An 18,577-nucleotide genomic window follows, 5' to 3' on the forward strand; every position below is an offset into this window, starting at 1 on the left:
TGCTCATAACTCCAGAACCCTAAGTCCTAGAGACTCAAGGGTGGTACCGTTGGACTCGGGGTGCACACAAATGGGGGGGTAGGACAAGGTCCCATGTCTCTATCTTTCTCAGCTGAGGATCGGTCAAAACTGACTCTGGTTAAAACCCCAAATTTTCACTCTCCCAACTGACTTATATGGGGGAACTTCAAATGCTCATAACTCCAGAACCCTAAGTCCTAGAGACTCAAGGGTGGTACCGTTGGACTCGGGGTGCACACAAATGGGGGGGTAGGACAAGGTCCCATGTCTCTATCTTGCTCCGCTGAGGATCGGTCAAAACTGACCCTGGTCAAAACTCCAAGCCCTGTACATTCTTAACAACCGTGAACACAAACTTCAACTTGACAAAAAGTACCACAAAAAGGGGGGTCCAAACCACTCCTAGGGCTCTGAAATGTGTTCCTAAACACTTTCTGGGGGAACACTTTTGGCCTTTCACACTTAGGCAGATTTGCACTCTCCCAACTGACTTATATGGGGGAACTTCAAATGCTCATAACTCCAGAACCCTAAGTCCTAGAGACTCAAGGGTGGTACCGTTGGACTCGGGGTGCACACAAATGGGGGGGTAGGACAAGGTCCCATGTCTCTATCTTGCTCCGCTGAGGATCAGTCAAAACTGACTCTGGTTAAAACCCCAAATTTTCACTCTCCCAACTGACTTATATGGGGGAACTTCAAATGCTCATAACTCCAGAACCCTAAGTCCTAGAGACTCAAGGGTGGTACCGTTGGACTCGGGGTGCACACAAATGGGGGGGTAGGACAAGGTCCCATGTCTCTATCTTGCTCCGCTGAGGATCGGTCAAAACTGACCCTGGTTAAATCCCAAATTTTCACTCTCCCAACTCACTTATATGGGGGAACTTCAAATGCTCATAACTCCGGAACCCTAAGTCCTAGAGACTCAAGGGTGGTACCGTTGGACTCGGGGTGCACTCAAATGGGGGGTTAGGACAAGGTCCCATGTCTCTATCTTGCTCCGCTGAGGATCGGTCAAAACTGACCCTAGTCAAAACTCCAAGCCCTGTACACTCTTAACAACCGTGAACACCAACTTCAACTTGACAAAAAGTACCACAAAAAGGGTGTCCAAACCACTCCTAGGGCTCTGAAATGTGTTCCTAAACACTTTCTGGGGGAACACTTTGGGCCTTTCACACTTAGGCAGATTTTCACTCTCCCAACTCACTTATATAGGGGAACTTCAAATGCTCATAACTCCAGAACCCTAAGTCCTAGAGACTCAAGGGTGGTACCGTTGGACTCGGGGTGCACACAAATGGGGGGGTAGGACAAGGTCCCATGTCTGTATCTTGCTTCGCTGAGGATCGGTCAAAACTGACCCTGGTTAAATCCCAAATTTTCACTCTCCCAACTCACTTACATGGGGGAACTTCAAATGCTCATAACTCCGGAACCCTAAGTCCTAGAGACTCAAGGGTGGTACCGCTGGACTCGGGGTGCACACAAATGGGGGGGTAGGACAGGGTCCCATGTCTCTATCTTTCTCAGCTGAGGATTGGTCAAAACTGACTCTGTTTAAAACCCCAAATTTTCACTCTCCCAACTGACTTATATGGGGGAACTTCAAATGCTCATAACTCCAGAACCCTAAGTCCTAGAGACTCAAGGGTGGTACCGTTGGACTCGGGGTGCACACAAATGGGGGGGGGGGGGGGGGGGGTAGGACAAGGTCCCATGTCTCTATCTTTCTCCGCTGAGGATCGGTCAAAGCTGACTCTGGTTAACACCCCAAATTTTCACTCTCCCAACTCACTTATATGGGGGAACTTCAAATGCTCATAACTCCAGAACCCTAAGTCCTAGAGACTCAAGGGTGGTACCGTTGGACTCGGGGTGCACACAAATGGGGGGGTAGGACAAGGTCCCATGTCTCTATCTTGCTCCGCTGAGGATCGGTCAAAACTGACCCTAGTCAAAACTCCAAGCCCTGTACACTCTTAACAACCGTGAACACCAACTTCAACTTGACAAAAAGTACCACAAAAAGGGTGTCCAAACCACTCCTAGGGCTCTGAAATGTGTTCCTAAACACTTTCTGGGGGAACACTTTGGGCCTTTCACACTTAGGCAGATTTTCACTCTCCCAACTCACTTATATGGGGGAACTTCAAATGCTCATAACTCCAGAACCCTAAGTCCTAGAGACTCAAGGGTGGTACCGTTGGACTCGGGGTGCACACAAATGGGGGCTAGGACAAGGTCCCATGTCTCTATCTTGCTCCGCTGAGGATCGGTCAAAACTGACCCTGGTTAAATCCCAAATTTTCACTCTCCCAACTCACTTATATGGGGGAACTTCAAATGCTCATAACTCCAGAACCCTAAGTCCTAGAGACTCAAGGGTGGTACCGTTGGACTCGGGGTGCACACAAATGGGGGGGTAGGACAAGGTCCCATGTCTCTATCTTGCTCCGCTGAGGATCGGTCAAAACTGACCCTGGTCAAAACTCCAAGCCCTGTACACTCTTAACAACCGTGAACACCAACTTCAACTTGACAAAAAGTACCACAAAAAGGGGGGCCCAAACCACTCCTAGGGCTCTGAAATGTGTTCCTAAACACTTTCTGGGGGAACACTTTGGGCCTTTCACACTTAGGCAGATTTTCACTCTCCCAACTCACTTATATGGGGGAACTTCAAATGCTCATAACTCCAGAACCCTAAGTCCTAGAGACTCAAGGGTGGTACCGTTGGACTCGGGGTGCACACAAATGGGGGGGTAGGACAAGGTCCCATGTCTCTATCTTTCTCAGCTGAGGATTGGTCAAAACTGACTCTGTTTAAAACCCCAAATTTTCACTCTCCCAACTGACTTATATGGGGGAACTTCAAATGCTCATAACTCCAGAACCCTAAGTCCTAGAGACTCAAGGGTGGTACCGTTGGACTCGGGGTGCACACAAATGGGGGGGTAGGACAAGGTCCCATGTCTCTATCTTGCTCCGCTGAGGATCGGTCAAAACTGACCCTGGTCAAAACTCCAAGCCCTGTACACTCTTAACAACCGTGAACACAAACTTCAACTTGACAAAAAGTACCACAAAAAAGGGGGGTCCAAACCACTCCTAGGGCTCTGAAATGTGTTCCTAAACACTTTCTGGGGGAACACTTTTGGCCTTTCACACTTAGGCAGATTTTCACTCTCCCAACTGACTTATATGGGGGAACTTCAAATGCTCATAACTCCAGAACCCTAAGTCCTAGAGACTCAAGGGTGGTACCGTTGGACTCGGGGTGCACACAAATGGGGGGGTAGGACAAGGTCCCATGTCTCTATCTTTCTCCGCTGAGGATCGGTCAAAACTGACCCTGGTTAAAACCCCAAATTTTCACTCTCCCAACTGACTTATATGGGGGAACTTCAAATGCTCATAACTCCAGAACCCTAAGTCCTAGAGACTCAAGGGTGGTACCGTTGGACTCAGGGTGCACACAAATGGGGGGGTAGGACAAGGTCCCATGTCTCTATCTTTCTCAGCTGAGGATTGGTCAAAACTGACTCTGTTTAAAACCCCAAATTTTCACTCTCCCAACTCACTTATATGGGGGAACTTCAAATGCTCATAACTCCAGAACCCTAAGTCCTAGAGACTCAAGGGTGGTACCGTTGGACTCGGGGTGCACACAAATGGGGGGGTAGGACAAGGTCCCATGTCTCTATCTTTCTCCGCTGAGGATCAGTCAAAACTGACCCTGGTTAAATCCCAAATTTTCACTCTCCCAACTGACTTATATGGGGGAACTTCAAATGCTCATAACTCCAGAACCCTAAGTCGTAGAGACTCAAGGGTGGTACCGTTGGACTCGGGGTGCACACAAATGGGGGGGTAGGACAAGGTCCCATGTCTCTATCTTGCTCCGCTGAGGATCGGTCAAAACTGACCCTGGTCAAAACTCCAAGCCCTGTACACTCTTAACAACCGTGAACACAAACTTCAACTTGACAAAAAGTACCACAAAAAAGGGGGGTCCAAACCACTCCTAGGGCTCTGAAATGTGTTCCTAAACACTTTCTGGGGGAACACTTTTGGCCTTTCACACTTAGGCAGATTTTCACTCTCCCAACTCACTTATATGGGGGAACTTCAAATGCTCATAACTCCAGAACCCTAAGTCCTAGAGACTCAAGGGTGGTACCGTTGGACTCGGGGTGCACACAAATAGGGGGGTAGGACAAGGTCCCATGTCTCTATCTTTCTCCGCTGAGGATCGGTCAAAACTGACCCTGGTTAAAACCCCAAATTTTCACTCTCCCAACTGACTTATATGGGGGAACTTCAAATGCTCATAACTCCAGAACCCTAAGTCCTAGAGACTCAAGGGTGGTACCGTTGGACTCGGGGTGCACACAAATGGGGGGGTAGGACAAGGTCCCATGTTTCTATCTTTCTCAACTGAGGATTGGTCAAAACTGACTCTGTTTAAAACCCCAAATTTTCACTCTCCCAACTCACTTATATGGGGGAACTTCAAATGCTCATAACTCCAGAACCCTAAGTCCTAGAGACTCAAGGGTGGTACCGTTGGACTCGGGGTGCACACAAATGGGGGGGTAGGACAAGGTCCCATGTCTCTATCTTTCTCAGCTGAGGATCGGTCAAAACTGACTCTGGTTAAAACCCCAAATTTTCACTCTCCCAACTGACTTATATGGGGGAACTTCAAATGCTCATAACTCCAGAACCCTAAGTCCTAGAGACTCAAGGGTGGTACCGTTGGACTCGGGGTGCACACAAATGGGGGGGTAGGACAAGGTCCCATGTCTCTATCTTGCTCCGCTGAGGATCGGTCAAAACTGACCCTGGTCAAAACTCCAAGCCCTGTACATTCTTAACAACCGTGAACACAAACTTCAACTTGACAAAAAGTACCACAAAAAGGGGGGTCCAAACCACTCCTAGGGCTCTGAAATGTGTTCCTAAACACTTTCTGGGGGAACACTTTTGGCCTTTCACACTTAGGCAGATTTGCACTCTCCCAACTGACTTATATGGGGGAACTTCAAATGCTCATAACTCCAGAACCCTAAGTCCTAGAGACTCAAGGGTGGTACCGTTGGACTCGGGGTGCACACAAATGGGGGCTAGGACAAGGTCCCATGTCTCTATCTTGCTCCGCTGAGGATCGGTCAAAACTGACCCTGGTTAAATCCCAAATTTTCACTCTCCCAACTCACTTATATGGGGGAACTTCAAATGCTCATAACTCCAGAACCCTAAGTCCTAGAGACTCAAGGGTGGTACCGTTGGACTCGGGGTGCACACAAATGGGGGGGTAGGACAAGGTCCCATGTCTCTATCTTGCTCCGCTGAGGATCGGTCAAAACTGACCCTGGTCAAAACTCCAAGCCCTGTACACTCTTAACAACCGTGAACACCAACTTCAACTTGACAAAAAGTACCACAAAAAGTGGGGCCCAAACCACTCCTAGGGCTCTGAAATGTGTTCCTAAACACTTTCTGGGGGAACACTTTGGGCCTTTCACACTTAGGCAGATTTTCACTCTCCCAACTCACTTATATGGGGGAACTTCAAATGCTCATAACTCCAGAACCCTAAGTCCTAGAGACTCAAGGGTGGTACCGTTGGACTCGGGGTGCACACAAATGGGGGGGTAGGACAAGGTCCCATGTCTCTATCTTTCTCAGCTGAGGATTGGTCAAAACTGACTCTGTTTAAAACCCCAAATTTTCACTCTCCCAACTGACTTATATGGGGGAACTTCAAATGCTCATAACTCCAGAACCCTAAGTCCTAGAGACTCAAGGGTGGTACCGTTGGACTCGGGGTGCACACAAATGGGGGGGTAGGACAAGGTCCCATGTCTCTATCTTGCTCCGCTGAGGATCGGTCAAAACTGACCCTGGTCAAAACTCCAAGCCCTGTACACTCTTAACAACCGTGAACACAAACTTCAACTTGACAAAAAGTACCACAAAAAAGGGGGGTCCAAACCACTCCTAGGGCTCTGAAATGTGTTCCTAAACACTTTCTGGGGGAACACTTTTGGCCTTTCACACTTAGGCAGATTTTCACTCTCCCAACTGACTTATATGGGGGAACTTCAAATGCTCATAACTCCAGAACCCTAAGTCCTAGAGACTCAAGGGTGGTACCGTTGGACTCGGGGTGCACACAAATGGGGGCTAGGACAAGGTCCCATGTCTCTATCTTGCTCCGCTGAGGATCGGTCAAAACTGACCCTGGTTAAATCCCAAATTTTCACTCTCCCAACTCACTTATATGGGGGAACTTCAAATGCTCATAACTCCAGAACCCTAAGTCCTAGAGACTCAAGGGTGGTACCGTTGGACTCGGGGTGCACACAAATGGGGGGGTAGGACAAGGTCCCATGTCTCTATCTTGCTCCGCTGAGGATCGGTCAAAACTGACCCTGGTCAAAACTCCAAGCCCTGTACACTCTTAACAACCGTGAACACCAACTTCAACTTGACAAAAAGTACCACAAAAAGGGGGGCCCAAACCACTCCTAGGGCTCTGAAATGTGTTCCTAAACACTTTCTGGGGGAACACTTTGGGCCTTTCACACTTAGGCAGATTTTCACTCTCCCAACTCACTTATATGGGGGAACTTCAAATGCTCATAACTCCAGAACCCTAAGTCCTAGAGACTCAAGGGTGGTACCGTTGGACTCGGGGTGCACACAAATGGGGGGGTAGGACAAGGTCCCATGTCTCTATCTTTCTCAGCTGAGGATTGGTCAAAACTGACTCTGTTTAAAACCCCAAATTTTCACTCTCCCAACTGACTTATATGGGGGAACTTCAAATGCTCATAACTCCAGAACCCTAAGTCCTAGAGACTCAAGGGTGGTACCGTTGGACTCGGGGTGCACACAAATGGGGGGGTAGGACAAGGTCCCATGTCTCTATCTTGCTCCGCTGAGGATCGGTCAAAACTGACCCTGGTCAAAACTCCAAGCCCTGTACACTCTTAACAACCGTGAACACAAACTTCAACTTGACAAAAAGTACCACAAAAAAGGGGGGTCCAAACCACTCCTAGGGCTCTGAAATGTGTTCCTAAACACTTTCTGGGGGAACACTTTTGGCCTTTCACACTTAGGCAGATTTTCACTCTCCCAACTGACTTATATGGGGGAACTTCAAATGCTCATAACTCCAGAACCCTAAGTCCTAGAGACTCAAGGGTGGTACCGTTGGACTCGGGGTGCACACAAATGGGGGGGTAGGACAAGGTCCCATGTCTCTATCTTTCTCCGCTGAGGATCGGTCAAAACTGACCCTGGTTAAAACCCCAAATTTTCACTCTCCCAACTGACTTATATGGGGGAACTTCAAATGCTCATAACTCCAGAACCCTAAGTCCTAGAGACTCAAGGGTGGTACCGTTGGACTCGGGGTGCACACAAATGGGGGGGTAGGACAAGGTCCCATGTCTCTATCTTTCTCAGCTGAGGATTGGTCAAAACTGACTCTGTTTAAAACCCCAAATTTTCACTCTCCCAACTCACTTATATGGGGGAACTTCAAATGCTCATAACTCCAGAACCCTAAGTCCTAGAGACTCAAGGGTGGTACCGTTGGACTCGGGGTGCACACAAATGGGGGGGTAGGACAAGGTCCCATGTCTCTATCTTTCTCAGCTGAGGATCGGTCAAAACTGACTCTGGTTAAAACCCCAAATTTTCACTCTCCCAACTGACTTATATGGGGGAACTTCAAATGCTCATAACTCCAGAACCCTAAGTCCTAGAGACTCAAGGGTGGTACCGTTGGACTCGGGGTGCACACAAATGGGGGGGTAGGACAAGGTCCCATGTCTCTATCTTGCTCCGCTGAGGATCGGTCAAAACTGACCCTGGTCAAAACTCCAAGCCCTGTACATTCTTAACAACCGTGAACACAAACTTCAACTTGACAAAAAGTACCACAAAAAGGGGGGTCCAAACCACTCCTAGGGCTCTGAAATGTGTTCCTAAACACTTTCTGGGGGAACACTTTTGGCCTTTCACACTTAGGCAGATTTGCACTCTCCCAACTGACTTATATGGGGGAACTTCAAATGCTCATAACTCCAGAACCCTAAGTCCTAGAGACTCAAGGGTGGTACCGTTGGACTCGGGGTGCACACAAATGGGGGGGTAGGACAAGGTCCCATGTCTCTATCTTGCTCCGCTGAGGATCAGTCAAAACTGACTCTGGTTAAAACCCCAAATTTTCACTCTCCCAACTGACTTATATGGGGGAACTTCAAATGCTCATAACTCCAGAACCCTAAGTCCTAGAGACTCAAGGGTGGTACCGTTGGACTCGGGGTGCACACAAATGGGGGGGTAGGACAAGGTCCCATGTCTCTATCTTGCTCCGCTGAGGATCGGTCAAAACTGACCCTGGTTAAATCCCAAATTTTCACTCTCCCAACTCACTTATATGGGGGAACTTCAAATGCTCATAACTCCGGAACCCTAAGTCCTAGAGACTCAAGGGTGGTACCGTTGGACTCGGGGTGCACTCAAATGGGGGGTTAGGACAAGGTCCCATGTCTCTATCTTGCTCCGCTGAGGATCGGTCAAAACTGACCCTAGTCAAAACTCCAAGCCCTGTACACTCTTAACAACCGTGAACACCAACTTCAACTTGACAAAAAGTACCACAAAAAGGGTGTCCAAACCACTCCTAGGGCTCTGAAATGTGTTCCTAAACACTTTCTGGGGGAACACTTTGGGCCTTTCACACTTAGGCAGATTTTCACTCTCCCAACTCACTTATATAGGGGAACTTCAAATGCTCATAACTCCAGAACCCTAAGTCCTAGAGACTCAAGGGTGGTACCGTTGGACTCGGGGTGCACACAAATGGGGGGGTAGGACAAGGTCCCATGTCTGTATCTTGCTTCGCTGAGGATCGGTCAAAACTGACCCTGGTTAAATCCCAAATTTTCACTCTCCCAACTCACTTACATGGGGGAACTTCAAATGCTCATAACTCCGGAACCCTAAGTCCTAGAGACTCAAGGGTGGTACCGCTGGACTCGGGGTGCACACAAATGGGGGGGTAGGACAGGGTCCCATGTCTCTATCTTTCTCAGCTGAGGATTGGTCAAAACTGACTCTGTTTAAAACCCCAAATTTTCACTCTCCCAACTGACTTATATGGGGGAACTTCAAATGCTCATAACTCCAGAACCCTAAGTCCTAGAGACTCAAGGGTGGTACCGTTGGACTCGGGGTGCACACAAATGGGGGGGGGGGGGGGGGGGGGGTAGGACAAGGTCCCATGTCTCTATCTTTCTCCGCTGAGGATCGGTCAAAGCTGACTCTGGTTAACACCCCAAATTTTCACTCTCCCAACTCACTTATATGGGGGAACTTCAAATGCTCATAACTCCAGAACCCTAAGTCCTAGAGACTCAAGGGTGGTACCGTTGGACTCGGGGTGCACACAAATGGGGGGGTAGGACAAGGTCCCATGTCTCTATCTTGCTCCGCTGAGGATCGGTCAAAACTGACCCTAGTCAAAACTCCAAGCCCTGTACACTCTTAACAACCGTGAACACCAACTTCAACTTGACAAAAAGTACCACAAAAAGGGTGTCCAAACCACTCCTAGGGCTCTGAAATGTGTTCCTAAACACTTTCTGGGGGAACACTTTGGGCCTTTCACACTTAGGCAGATTTTCACTCTCCCAACTCACTTATATGGGGGAACTTCAAATGCTCATAACTCCAGAACCCTAAGTCCTAGAGACTCAAGGGTGGTACCGTTGGACTCGGGGTGCACACAAATGGGGGCTAGGACAAGGTCCCATGTCTCTATCTTGCTCCGCTGAGGATCGGTCAAAACTGACCCTGGTTAAATCCCAAATTTTCACTCTCCCAACTCACTTATATGGGGGAACTTCAAATGCTCATAACTCCAGAACCCTAAGTCCTAGAGACTCAAGGGTGGTACCGTTGGACTCGGGGTGCACACAAATGGGGGGGTAGGACAAGGTCCCATGTCTCTATCTTGCTCCGCTGAGGATCGGTCAAAACTGACCCTGGTCAAAACTCCAAGCCCTGTACACTCTTAACAACCGTGAACACCAACTTCAACTTGACAAAAAGTACCACAAAAAGGGGGGCCCAAACCACTCCTAGGGCTCTGAAATGTGTTCCTAAACACTTTCTGGGGGAACACTTTGGGCCTTTCACACTTAGGCAGATTTTCACTCTCCCAACTCACTTATATGGGGGAACTTCAAATGCTCATAACTCCAGAACCCTAAGTCCTAGAGACTCAAGGGTGGTACCGTTGGACTCGGGGTGCACACAAATGGGGGGGTAGGACAAGGTCCCATGTCTCTATCTTTCTCAGCTGAGGATTGGTCAAAACTGACTCTGTTTAAAACCCCAAATTTTCACTCTCCCAACTGACTTATATGGGGGAACTTCAAATGCTCATAACTCCAGAACCCTAAGTCCTAGAGACTCAAGGGTGGTACCGTTGGACTCGGGGTGCACACAAATGGGGGGGTAGGACAAGGTCCCATGTCTCTATCTTGCTCCGCTGAGGATCGGTCAAAACTGACCCTGGTCAAAACTCCAAGCCCTGTACACTCTTAACAACCGTGAACACAAACTTCAACTTGACAAAAAGTACCACAAAAAAGGGGGGTCCAAACCACTCCTAGGGCTCTGAAATGTGTTCCTAAACACTTTCTGGGGGAACACTTTTGGCCTTTCACACTTAGGCAGATTTTCACTCTCCCAACTGACTTATATGGGGGAACTTCAAATGCTCATAACTCCAGAACCCTAAGTCCTAGAGACTCAAGGGTGGTACCGTTGGACTCGGGGTGCACACAAATGGGGGGGTAGGACAAGGTCCCATGTCTCTATCTTTCTCCGCTGAGGATCGGTCAAAACTGACCCTGGTTAAAACCCCAAATTTTCACTCTCCCAACTGACTTATATGGGGGAACTTCAAATGCTCATAACTCCAGAACCCTAAGTCCTAGAGACTCAAGGGTGGTACCGTTGGACTCGGGGTGCACACAAATGGGGGGGTAGGACAAGGTCCCATGTCTCTATCTTTCTCAGCTGAGGATTGGTCAAAACTGACTCTGTTTAAAACCCCAAATTTTCACTCTCCCAACTCACTTATATGGGGGAACTTCAAATGCTCATAACTCCAGAACCCTAAGTCCTAGAGACTCAAGGGTGGTACCGTTGGACTCGGGGTGCACACAAATGGGGGGGTAGGACAAGGTCCCATGTCTCTATCTTTCTCCGCTGAGGATCAGTCAAAACTGACCCTGGTTAAATCCCAAATTTTCACTCTCCCAACTGACTTATATGGGGGAACTTCAAATGCTCATAACTCCAGAACCCTAAGTCGTAGAGACTCAAGGGTGGTACCGTTGGACTCGGGGTGCACACAAATGGGGGGGTAGGACAAGGTCCCATGTCTCTATCTTGCTCCGCTGAGGATCGGTCAAAACTGACCCTGGTCAAAACTCCAAGCCCTGTACACTCTTAACAACCGTGAACACAAACTTCAACTTGACAAAAAGTACCACAAAAAAGGGGGGTCCAAACCACTCCTAGGGCTCTGAAATGTGTTCCTAAACACTTTCTGGGGGAACACTTTTGGCCTTTCACACTTAGGCAGATTTTCACTCTCCCAACTGACTTATATGGGGGAACTTCAAATGCTCATAACTCCAGAACCCTAAGTCCTAGAGACTCAAGGGTGGTACCGTTGGACTCGGGGTGCACACAAATAGGGGGGTAGGACAAGGTCCCATGTCTCTATCTTTCTCCGCTGAGGATCGGTCAAAACTGACCCTGGTTAAAACCCCAAATTTTCACTCTCCCAACTGACTTATATGGGGGAACTTCAAATGCTCATAACTCCAGAACCCTAAGTCCTAGAGACTCAAGGGTGGTACCGTTGGACTCGGGGTGCACACAAATGGGGGGGTAGGACAAGGTCCCATGTTTCTATCTTTCTCAACTGAGGATTGGTCAAAACTGACTCTGTTTAAAACCCCAAATTTTCACTCTCCCAACTCACTTATATGGGGGAACTTCAAATGCTCATAACTCCAGAACCCTAAGTCCTAGAGACTCAAGGGTGGTACCGTTGGACTCGGGGTGCACACAAATGGGGGGGTAGGACAAGGTCCCATGTCTCTATCTTTCTCAGCTGAGGATCGGTCAAAACTGACTCTGGTTAAAACCCCAAATTTTCACTCTCCCAACTGACTTATATGGGGGAACTTCAAATGCTCATAACTCCAGAACCCTAAGTCCTAGAGACTCAAGGGTGGTACCGTTGGACTCGGGGTGCACACAAATGGGGGGGTAGGACAAGGTCCCATGTCTCTATCTTGCTCCGCTGAGGATCGGTCAAAACTGACCCTGGTCAAAACTGACCCTGGTCAAAACTCCAAGCCCTGTACATTCTTAACAACCGTGAACACAAACTTCAACTTGACAAAAAGTACCACAAAAAGGGGGGTCCAAACCACTCCTAGGGCTCTGAAATGTGTTCCTAAACACTTTCTGGGGGAACACTTTTGGCCTTTCACACTTAGGCAGATTTGCACTCTCCCAACTGACTTATATGGGGGAACTTCAAATGCTCATAACTCCAGAACCCTAAGTCCTAGAGACTCAAGGGTGGTACCGTTGGACTCGGGGTGCACACAAATGGGGGCTAGGACAAGGTCCCATGTCTCTATCTTGCTCCGCTGAGGATCGGTCAAAACTGACCCTGGTTAAATCCCAAATTTTCACTCTCCCAACTCACTTATATGGGGGAACTTCAAATGCTCATAACTCCGGAACCCTAAGTCCTAGAGACTCAAGGGTGGTACCGTTGGACTCGGGGTGCACACAAATGGGGGGGTAGGACAAGGTCCCATGTCTCTATCTTGCTCCGCTGAGGATCGGTCAAAACTGACCCTGGTCAAAACTCCAAGCCCTGTACACTCTTAACAACCGTGAACACAAACTTCAACTTGACAAAAAGTACCACAAAAAAGGGGGGTCCAAACCACTCCTAGGGCTCTGAAATGTGTTCCTAAACACTTTCTGGGGGAACACTTTTGGCCTTTCACACTTAGGCAGATTTTCACTCTCCCAACTGACTTATATGGGGGAACTTCAAATGCTCATAACTCCAGAACCCTAAGTCCTAGAGACTCAAGGGTGGTACCGTTGGACTCGGGGTGCACACAAATAGGGGGGTAGGACAAGGTCCCATGTCTCTATCTTTCTCCGCTGAGGATCGGTCAAAACTGACCCTGGTTAAAACCCCAAATTTTCACTCTCCCAACTGACTTATATGGGGGAACTTCAAATGCTCATAACTCCAGAACCCTAAGTCCTAGAGACTCAAGGGTGGTACCGTTGGACTCGGGGTGCACACAAATGGGGGGGTAGGACAAGGTCCCATGTTTCTATCTTTCTCAACTGAGGATTGGTCAAAACTGACTCTGTTTAAAACCCCAAATTTTCACTCTCCCAACTCACTTATATGGGGGAACTTCAAATGCTCATAACTCCAGAACCCTAAGTCCTAGAGACTCAAGGGTGGTACCGTTGGACTCGGGGTGCACACAAATGGGGGGGTAGGACAAGGTCCCATGTCTCTATCTTTCTCAGCTGAGGATCGGTCAAAACTGACTCTGGTTAAAACCCCAAATTTTCACTCTCCCAACTGACTTATATGGGGGAACTTCAAATGCTCATAACTCCAGAACCCTAAGTCCTAGAGACTCAAGGGTGGTACCGTTGGACTCGGGGTGCACACAAATGGGGGGGTAGGACAAGGTCCCATGTCTCTATCTTGCTCCGCTGAGGATCGGTCAAAACTGACCCTGGTCAAAACTGACCCTGGTCAAAACTCCAAGCCCTGTACATTCTTAACAACCGTGAACACAAACTTCAACTTGACAAAAAGTACCACAAAAAGGGGGGTCCAAACCACTCCTAGGGCTCTGAAATGTGTTCCTAAACACTTTCTGGGGGAACACTTTTGGCCTTTCACACTTAGGCAGATTTGCACTCTCCCAACTGACTTATATGGGGGAACTTCAAATGCTCATAACTCCAGAACCCTAAGTCCTAGAGACTCAAGGGTGGTACCGTTGGACTCGGGGTGCACACAAATGGGGGCTAGGACAAGGTCCCATGTCTCTATCTTGCTCCGCTGAGGATCGGTCAAAACTGACCCTGGTTAAATCCCAAATTTTCACTCTCCCAACTCACTTATATGGGGGAACTTCAAATGCTCATAACTCCGGAACCCTAAGTCCTAGAGACTCAAGGGTGGTACCGTTGGACTCGGGGTGCACACAAATGGGGGGGTAGGACAAGGTCCCATGTCTCTATCTTGCTCCGCTGAGGATCGGTCAAAACTGACCCTGGTCAAAACTCCAAGCCCTGTACACTCTTAACAACCGTGAACACCAACTTCAACTTGACAAAAAGTACCACAAAAAGTGGGGCCCAAACCACTCCTAGGGCTCTGAAATGTGTTCCTAAACACTTTCTGGGGGAACACTTTGGGCCTTTCACACTTAGGCAGATTTTCACTCTCCCAACTCACTTATATGGGGGAACTTCAAATGCTCATAACTCCAGAACCCTAAGTCCTAGAGACTCAAGGGTGGTACCGTTGGACTCGGGGTGCACACAAATGGGGGGGTAGGACAAGGTCCCATGTCTCTATCTTTCTCAGCTGAGGATTGGTCAAAACTGACTCTGTTTAAAACCCCAAATTTTCACTCTCCCAACTGACTTATATGGGGGAACTTCAAATGCTCATAACTCCAGAACCCTAAGTCCTAGAGACTCAAGGGTGGTACCGTTGGACTCGGGGTGCACACAAATGGGGGGGTAGGACAAGGTCCCATGTCTCTATCTTGCTCCGCTGAGGATCGGTCAAAACTGACCCTGGTCAAAACTCCAAGCCCTGTACACTCTTAACAACCGTGAACACAAACTTCAACTTGACAAAAAGTACCACAAAAAAGGGGGGTCCAAACCACTCCTAGGGCTCTGAAATGTGTTCCTAAACACTTTCTGGGGGAACACTTTTGGCCTTTCACACTTAGGCAGATTTTCACTCTCCCAACTGACTTATATGGGGGAACTTCAAATGCTCATAACTCCAGAACCCTAAGTCCTAGAGACTCAAGGGTGGTACCGTTGGACTCGGGGTGCACACAAATGGGGGGGTAGGACAAGGTCCCATGTCTCTATCTTTCTCCGCTGAGGATCGGTCAAAACTGACCCTGGTTAAAACCCCAAATTTTCACTCTCCCAACTGACTTATATGGGGGAACTTCAAATGCTCATAACTCCAGAACCCTAAGTCCTAGAGACTCAAGGGTGGTACCGTTGGACTCGGGGTGCACACAAATGGGGGGGTAGGACAAGGTCCCATGTCTCTATCTTTCTCAGCTGAGGATTGGTCAAAACTGACTCTGTTTAAAACCCCAAATTTTCACTCTCCCAACTCACTTATATGGGGGAACTTCAAATGCTCATAACTCCAGAACCCTAAGTCCTAGAGACTCAAGGGTGGTACCGTTGGACTCGGGGTGCACACAAATGGGGGGGTAGGACAAGGTCCCATGTCTCTATCTTTCTCCGCTGAGGATCAGTCAAAACTGACCCTGGTTAAATCCCAAATTTTCACTCTCCCAACTGACTTATATGGGGGAACTTCAAATGCTCATAACTCCAGAACCCTAAGTCCTAGAGACTCAAGGGTGGTACCGTTGGACTCGGGGTGCACACAAATGGGGGGGTAGGACAAGGTCCCATGTCTGTATCTTGCTCCGCTGAGGATCGGTCAAAACTGACTCTGGTTAAAACCCCAAATTTTCACTCTCCCAACTGACTTATATGGGGGAACTTCAAATGCTCATAACTCCAGAACCCTAAGTCCTAGAGACTCAAGGGTGGTACCGTTGGACTCGGGGTGCACACAAATGGGGGGGTAGGACAAGGTCCCATGTCTCTATCTTTCTCAGCTGAGGATTGGTCAAAACTGACTCTGTTTAAAACCCCAAATTTTCACTCTCCCAACTGACTTATATGGGGGAACTTCAAATGCTCATAACTCCAGAACCCTAAGTCGTAGAGACTCAAGGGTGGTACCGTTGGACTCGGGGTGCACACAAATGGGGGGGTAGGACAAGGTCCCATGTCTCTATCTTGCTCCGCTGAGGATCGGTCAAAACTGACCCTGGTCAAAACTCCAAGCCCTGTACATTCTTAACAACCGTGAACACAAACTTCAACTTGACAAAAAGTACCACAAAAAGGGGGGTCCAAACCACTCCTAGGGCTCTGAAATGTGTTCCTAAACACTTTCTGGGGGAACACTTTTGGCCTTTCACACTTAGGCAGATTTGCACTCTCCCAACTGACTTATATGGGGGAACTTCAAATGCTCATAACTCCAGAACCCTAAGTCCTAGAGACTCAAGGGTGGTACCGTTGGACTCGGGGTGCACACAAATGGGGGGGTAGGACAAGGTCCCATGTCTCTATCTTGCTCCGCTGAGGATCAGTCAAAACTGACTCTGGTTAAAACCCCAAATTTTCACTCTCCCAACTGACTTATATGGGGGAACTTCAAATGCTCATAACTCCAGAACCCTAAGTCCTAGAGACTCAAGGGTGGTACCGTTGGACTCGGGGTGCACACAAATGGGGGGGTAGGACAAGGTCCCATGTCTCTATCTTTCTCAGCTGAGGATCGGTCAAAACTGACTCTGGTTAAAACCCCAAATTTTCACTCTCCCAACTGACTTATATGGGGGAACTTCAAATGCTCATAACTCCAGAACCCTAAGTCCTAGAGACTCAAGGGTGGTACCGTTGGACTCGGGGTGCACACAAATGGGGGGGTAGGACAAGGTCCCATGTCTCTATCTTTCTCCGTTGAGGATCGGTCAAAACTGACTCTGGTTAAAACCCCAAATTTTCACTCTCCCAACTGACTTATATGGGGGAACTTCAAATGCTCATAACTTCAGAACCCTAAGTCCTAGAGACTCAAGGGTGGTACCGTTGGACTCGGGGTGCACACAAATGGGGGGGTAGGACAAGGTCCCATGTCTCTATCTTGCTCCGCTGAGGATCGGTCAAAACTGACCCTGGTCAAAACTCCAAGCCCTGTACATTCTTAACAACCGTGAACACAAACTTCAACTTGACAAAAAGTACCACAAAAAAGGGGGGTCCAAACCACTCCTAGGGCTCTGAAATGTGTTCCTAAACACTTTCTGGGGGAACACTTTTGGCCTTTCACACTTAGGCAGATTTTCACTCTCCCAACTGACTTATATGGGGGAACTTCAAATGCTCATAACTCCAGAACCCTAAGTCCTAGAGACTCAAGGGTGGTACCGTTGGACTCGGGGTGCACACAAATGGGGGGGTAGGACAAGGTCCCATGTCTCTATCTTTCTCCGCTGAGGATCGGTCAAAACTGACCCTGGTTAAAACCCCAAATTTTCACTCTCCCAACTGACTTATATGGGGGAACTTCAAATGCTCATAACTCCAGAACCCTAAGTCCTAGAGACTCAAGGGTGGTACCGTTGGACTCGGGGTGCACACAAATGGGGGGGTAGGACAAGGTCCCATGTCTCTATCTTTCTCAGCTGAGGATTGGTCAAAACTGACTCTGTTTAAAACCCCAAATTTTCACTCTCCCAACTCACTTATATGGGGGAACTTCAAATGCTCATAACTCCAGAACCCTAAGTCCTAGAGACTCAAGGGTGGTACCGTTGGACTCGGGGTGCACACAAATGGGGGGGGTAGGACAAGGTCCCATGTCTCTATCTTTCTCAGCTGAGGATCGGTCAAAACTGACTCTGGTTAAAACCCCAAATTTTCACTCTCCCAACTGACTTATATGGGGGAACTTCAAATGCTCATAACTCCAGAACCCTAAGTCCTAGAGACTCAAGGGTGGTACCGTTGGACTCGGGGTGCACACAAATGGGGGGGTAGGACAAGGTCCCATGTCTCTATCTTGCTCCGCTGAGGATCGGTCAAAACTGACCCTGGTCAAAACTCCAAGCCCTGTACATTCTTAACAACCGTGAACACAAACTTCAACTTGACAAAAAGTACCACAAAAAGGGGGGTCCAAACCACTCCTAGGGCTCTGAAATGTGTTCCTAAACACTTTCTGGGGGAACACATTTGGCCTTTCACACTTAGGCAGATTTGCACTCTCCCAACTGACTTATATGGGGGAACTTCAAATGCTCATAACTCCAGAACCCTAAGTCCTAGAGACTCAAGGGTGGTACCGTTGGACTCGGGGTGCACACAAATGGGGGGGTAGGACAAGGTCCCATGTCTCTATCTTGCTCCGCTGAGGATCAGTCAAAACTGATTCTGGTTAAAACCCCAAATTTTCACTCTCCCAACTGACTTATATGGGGGAACTTCAAATGCTCATAACTCCAGAACCCTAAGTCCTAGAGACTCAAGGGTGGTA

At 48.5% G+C, this 18,577-nt stretch overlaps 1 pseudogene; it reads right to left on the bottom strand.

The window, feature by feature from the left end:
- LOC121182860 overlaps positions 1 to 18,577 on the bottom strand; it is a 149,735-nt pseudogene that overhangs the window by 103,208 nt on the left and 27,950 nt on the right.

Source organism: Toxotes jaculatrix, chromosome 6, assembly GCF_017976425.1.
Source record: "Toxotes jaculatrix isolate fToxJac2 chromosome 6, fToxJac2.pri, whole genome shotgun sequence".
Taxonomy (NCBI): domain Eukaryota; kingdom Metazoa; phylum Chordata; class Actinopteri; family Toxotidae; genus Toxotes; species Toxotes jaculatrix.